Source organism: Akebia trifoliata, chromosome 1 (genome assembly GCF_017979445.1).
Source record: "Akebia trifoliata isolate Shusen 1 chromosome 1, ASM1797944v1, whole genome shotgun sequence".
Classification (NCBI taxonomy): domain Eukaryota; kingdom Viridiplantae; phylum Streptophyta; class Magnoliopsida; order Ranunculales; family Lardizabalaceae; genus Akebia; species Akebia trifoliata.
Genome location: NC_141375.1, coordinates 30,904,371 through 30,910,370, shown reverse-complemented (window position 1 = coordinate 30,910,370; position 6,000 = coordinate 30,904,371). Strand labels below are relative to the sequence as shown.

Below are 6,000 nucleotides of genomic sequence, written 5' to 3'. Positions count from 1 at the left end.
AATAATGATAATCTGACTTAAGCATGTGGCATACTCAATCAACTTTACCTGACGTGACAATCTTGAAAACTGTAGATCTGATGTCCTCGGAATAAAAAAACAAACCACACATGCCATGTGGGCCTTTCATGCGCAGCCACGTGAGGTTTGCACCCCCTTGTGCGTGTAACGTATGTGCACACAAGCACACTAAGTTTTTTCGGACCAATGGCTCCAAATCCTTTTTAGAACCCATGAGCTCTCATCTGCGAGTGAGCTTTACTTATATCTCTCTCACACTTTATTATATTGAGAGCTTCAATATAAGAGTTCACTCTTTAGATGTTTTTATCCGATGTGTGACTAAAATTTTACACCACAACTTATAAACAAACCACTTTACCTCTTATTTTCACTTTTTTACTTTCACTTTAACTTTCGCTTTTACTTACATTCAAACATTTGGATAAATCCCACATTAATCCAACACCACATGCAACGAACTACCTACTATGATAGTCACAGTTTCATACATAACTTTTGGATTAGCTAAAATGAGACTTGAGTGGAAGAATCCTTGATGAGAGGATGTTCGAGATGAGATTCAGATGTCAGGGGAGTAGAAGGTGTTGTACTAATGAACCCAATATGTGAACCAAGTGACCCATTAGACCTGTTTAAACTTTAAAGGGAAACCTGGTATGCACTTAGCAGCCGAATCAATCAGACATGAAACAACCGCACTTAAGATACGCGCAAGCCATTGTTCCCAATTTAACTTCACAATACCAGCAAGACTTTCTGCGAATTCCACCACCACTACCTGAGAAACAAAAGAGGCCCTCACTGCCACCAGAAACCAACCATTCTCAAGTATTCCCATAAACACATTCATCTTCTCTAGCTCTCTTGAATTGAACTGATTGAAAACCTGACAAAGAACAAAAGTATTAAAGATCAAGGTTTTCTTAACCTCCTTAGTCATTCTTGGAAGGGTCTCTCCTTTGAATTGAAAGGTTACTAAAACCGTGATCTGGTATAAAGCCTGAGCAGTTATGTTCCTCCACATGGCCTTTGTGATGAGTGTTTCGGTTTGAGGTATGGGTGCCACCTCCATTAGTGTCTGCGTTTGTTGGTTTGTCAGCAAAGCTAGTGCACCAAAAGTGCCCACGGTTAGATTCACGACAAAAAACTGTAGTGTTGTAATTGGGGCATCACCCAAGGAGACTGTTGTGATAGAGTTTATCAATAACCCAACAATGATCATGGTGAGTTGCAGTTGGATGAACTTCCGAATGTTTCTATAAGCACATATCCCTGATTTGAAGACAGTGGCTACATAAGTAAAACTACCATTCAAGATGATAATGTCAGAATTCTCTTTTGCTGTTTTGGAGCATTGAGTCCCCATTGAGATTCCTATGTTGGCTTCTTTTAGTGTTGGAGCGTCACTTGTCTTGGTTCCAGTAACTGCAACTAGATGCCCTTTTTGTTGCAAGCACTTTACCATGAGAAGCTTGTCAGAGGGGAGGATGCTTCCAATCACCCGTATTTGATCTACCATTTCCACCCTCTCTTTTTCTGATAAGTTTTGGAATTCTTCACCTTCAAGTGCCACTGCGTCTAAGTCTCGGTTAGGCACAAGGATTCCACAATCAATAGCTACAGCCCTTAGCATGGTCAAATCTTCTGCAAACACTAGTTTGATGCTAACTCCAACATGTATTAAAGCTTTCACTATGCTTCTTGCTTCTGGCTTGAGACGTCCTACCCCTAACAAGATCAAGTCTTCTTCTTGAAGTACATCATCATCATCTTCACAATAGCCATCATCTTTGTCAATTTTTTTGTAAGCAAAGGCAATGGATTGAAGACCTTTTGTAGCCATATCTCCAATAATTCTCTCAAACATCAACCGTTTCTGTGGTCCATGATTTTTTTAATCCCTTCACTATTGTAGTTGTTAGAAAAAATAGAACTTGAAAAAATTGCTCTGAAGCACGTAGTAATCTATGTTGTCTTATAAACAATAGACGCCCCCACTCCGATTTAACACGAAGATGCAGATGGGTTGCTGGCGAACTTGTCTTCAGGATACAACAGAGCCCAGTTCTATCACAACTATATATTTTCTCAAAATTTGAATTATTTTGAAAAAATCTATTACACAGAATCTCGGATACATGAATGCCTCTTTTTGTAGAAATTTTTTGAATTTGAATTATATATTTTAACAGAATTGATCTCCATAAATAGATAATAATTACAAAAGTCACATCCATTCGTAAATGGTTAAATAATCTCAATAGGTATGAAATCCATTGGAACTACTAGGCACCTATTCGGATCAATGAATCCGTTAAGCATCTTGTAGGCCCCTTCGACACCTTTCGGATCGATCTTGGTGCCTATCCAAAATTGGACGGACCCTATTAAATATTTAATTTCTCTCTCTCTCTCTCTCTCTTTCTTATTTTATATTATATATATAAATAAAAAGAATTATTAAATTTTCATATAACTAGAAGCCATTAGGAACTCTCAAAGAAAGAGTCTTTGGAATGAAGAAAGAGTTGAGAATAGATTTTTATTTATAGGGTTTAAAAACTCCTCCAAAACATTTAGAAAGCAATGTGGGATTTACAAAATATTTGAAAAATGAGTCAAAAAGAACTTTTACAAACTTCAATCCATATGAAAAGATATCAACCAATAAAAATATTCTTAAAAAAAAAATAGTTACTTTTCTTTAACAAAAAAATACCCCAATCATAAAGTAACTTTCAAATATCATTTTAAAACAAACTAAATTAATTTTATTTGAATCAATTTTAAATAAATATTAATCAACATTTATTTTAACTAATATGAACACAATAGCTAGAATCTCCTCTCGAGTTCCTTTCCAACGCGGATGGATGGTCTTTTTGGTGCCTCCATTCTTCCTCATCAACATCCCGCTTCGGTTCCTATCTGAGTTCAAGGCTTTTGGGTTGAGAATGATGCGAGTTTTCTTCAGAAGCTCGATATCCATGCCCAACGTCATCTTGGCCCAAGGAAGGAGTGGGTCCTCCATTGGGCTACTAAAAGTTCCTGGGACAAGAACGGGTGTGCCGACTCCTTCATGTAGCACTTGGAGAACTTCTGGGGTCAATGAAGAGATGATCTCTTTACTGATAGCTTCTTCACCAAACCAAAAGGTATCGACTTCCATCTTGTTGAATGTTAGGACCCCAATTTTGTCGGTGCAGATTGTTGTGATCGAGCCCATGTTGACACAAGTTGATAAATCCTCAAAAATAACATGATCAACCGACATCCTCTTATTCCAACAGCAGAGGGAAAGGGAAATGAAAAAAGGCAACCCTTCTTGCACTCCTACCAAAAATACTGTGAGCAAAGTTGTCAAAATACTAACCGTCCCTCTTGGTCTTATGACAAGTCACTCCATGGACTTCATCAAATCCCCAATTGGAGTTTTTTCTCCCTTGAGGTCTGGGTACCCATTCTCATCGTCTTCTCGTTTTCATGACGGCAACATTCTTATTTCCAATTGGGTGGTTGTCATGAACTAAATCTCTAGTTAATGTCAAAGTTACAGAAGAAGGTGTGAGTGTGATGCTAACAATAATGAATTGTGAAAAACAATGGAGTTCAAAGAAAGAGAGAAATACTAGGGTTGGATGGGAATGATTGGTGATTGAGGAAGGGGGAGGGGGGAGGAATGAGGAGGAAACTTCTTTGTAATTTATAAGAATTGACTTAATAGTTGACTCATGGCCCTCTGTATAGAAATAAAGTTCGGAAACACAGCTGTTTGCCGACCTTACTCCTCTCAGGTATAAGCTTGTAATTTTTTTTTTCTTTTCTTGGAAGCTAAGTAATGATTACGTGATTATGTCAAAAATAGAACTCAATGCAACGACTTCAAGTCGTGTTCGTGGATCGTGTCAAAATTGCTACCCGTATAAGATATATGTATTTTGGAATATTTTTCAAAGAAGGTAAGTACGCTTATTTTCTCAAAATATTTGTTTAGAACGACAAAGTAGCCAATTTTTTTTATTTTTTTAAATGGATTTTGTTAACCCGTCCCCAAGGCAAAACGTTAAGATGCATTAAATACACCACACAAAAATTATTACCTAAAATGCTTTTAAAAAATCTTATCAAAAATATTCTGAAATATTTATTTTTTAGATGTATTTAATGCATCTTAAATAAATGAATCCAACACAACCTTATAGATTTCATAGAAAACTCAGATCCCTATGCCATCTGATTCTGTTCTTGGATGCCACAAAGTGAGTTCAACAACCCTTAGGAAGATTTCAAATCTTACTAAGTTAGTGAGGCTAGCCTTACTCATGTTTTTTGAATTTTTTACTTATTTTCTTTTCAATCACTCGTCTCATGTGGGACGGCAGTTTTTGGAAACTTCTGTCAAATTGCTTAAAATCATTTTATAGCGAGGTATGTTGAATTTACTAAATTTGAGGGTGATAAGTCAAATAATTCTTTTTTTTTTTTTTTTATACTAATTACCAATTAAACTCCATTGGTACTCTATATTTACTAGTAATTTATTAGCGTATCCTACCTTCAGTATTCTTCCCAAAATTAATCATCATCAACTCTATCTTTAAAATAAAAATCATTTATTATCATCTTCACTGTTTAAATCTTAAGAACAAGATATAATTTTTTAAAATGATAGATTGAAGATAAGTTAAAAATAATTTACCATACAAGTTGAAGATCGTGAAGATAACAGATTTTTGTAAGAAAAATTAAGGCATTTAAACCATGTTTTAATAGAACTATTTAAAAAGGATATTTCCTTTTTTTACATTCCCTCGTAAATAATAAGAAATTGTGACCCCTCAAGTAAGTAACCCAAGATCCATTGAATTTGGAGGTTTCAAAATCGATTTGTTGAACTTTTCAACAATTTCTTGGTCGGTCCGCTTGCTTATCTCTTATTGGATTTTAGCTGCTGTTGATCCAATCCAACAACTTAAATGTGATATTTGATTTAAATTTTATAATCCAATTTCTTCTCCCACGACCCATATCAGCCGCCCATTTGGATACTTTTTACAGTGAATCACTATTGATAGCTTAACATCAGATACGCAATAATGGCCGCCACTCCTGACTATCTGATAACTAACAATATGAGACGTTGACAATCCATTAAACTTCAAGTATGACTCATATGGAACATTTGAGGCTTGGAATATTCATCAAATGAAAAACTGCCACGTGTTACTACATGAATCGCACCCAGTTCTCTAATTTCTGCAACCTCAATTATTTTAGTTTCAGTCAATTAGTGGGACCCTCCCTTTTGGCTTTTGCATGAATAACAAAAATGACGACATTTAATAATAATTATTTCAACTAGTTTTTATTTAAGGTTACTTAAGTAAATAAAATTTTAGGATAAGCAAATTATTAAGAAATAATTTAAGTATGGGAAGAATATGAAGATGGAGGATTGAATGATATTGACATTCAATTTTTTGAGATACGTTGAGAACCCAAATAGATGACCATTGTTATAATAGATCCAGATTCAAATCTCGAGCAAACTTGGATTTAATTTTCTTAATTAATAATTAAATTATACATGCACAGCAATTAGAGAATTACATCCACAGCAAGATAATTACAACAAACTCAAGCAGCTCAAATAGAATGCATTTATGATGTTCATAAAATGTGGCATAAAAAAAAAGATAGGATTATTAATGAAAAAAGAAAAGACATACTAATAAGTATGAGTAGTGGAAGCAAGGGCCTTGATCGATTAGATCGTATAATTGGAATCAATCATGACTTTGATACATTGTTATACTTTCAATTAAACTGAAATAATTGAGAGAAATCTAAAGGCCAAATAGATGTTCATTGACATAAAAAATTTGGAAGATAAAAAACGCCCCCCCATTGACATTGAACCTTATTATTGTCAAAATAAACAAAATTACAATCCCAGAGCCCCATAAACACCTTATT

General features: G+C 34.9%; 1 pseudogene; it reads right to left on the bottom strand.

Annotated features, from left to right (window-relative positions):
* Positions 1–646: 646 nt before the first annotated feature.
* On the bottom strand, positions 647–1,867 carry LOC147411700 (putative calcium-transporting ATPase 13, plasma membrane-type pseudogene; annotated as a pseudogene).
* Positions 1,868–6,000: the final 4,133 nt, after the last annotated feature.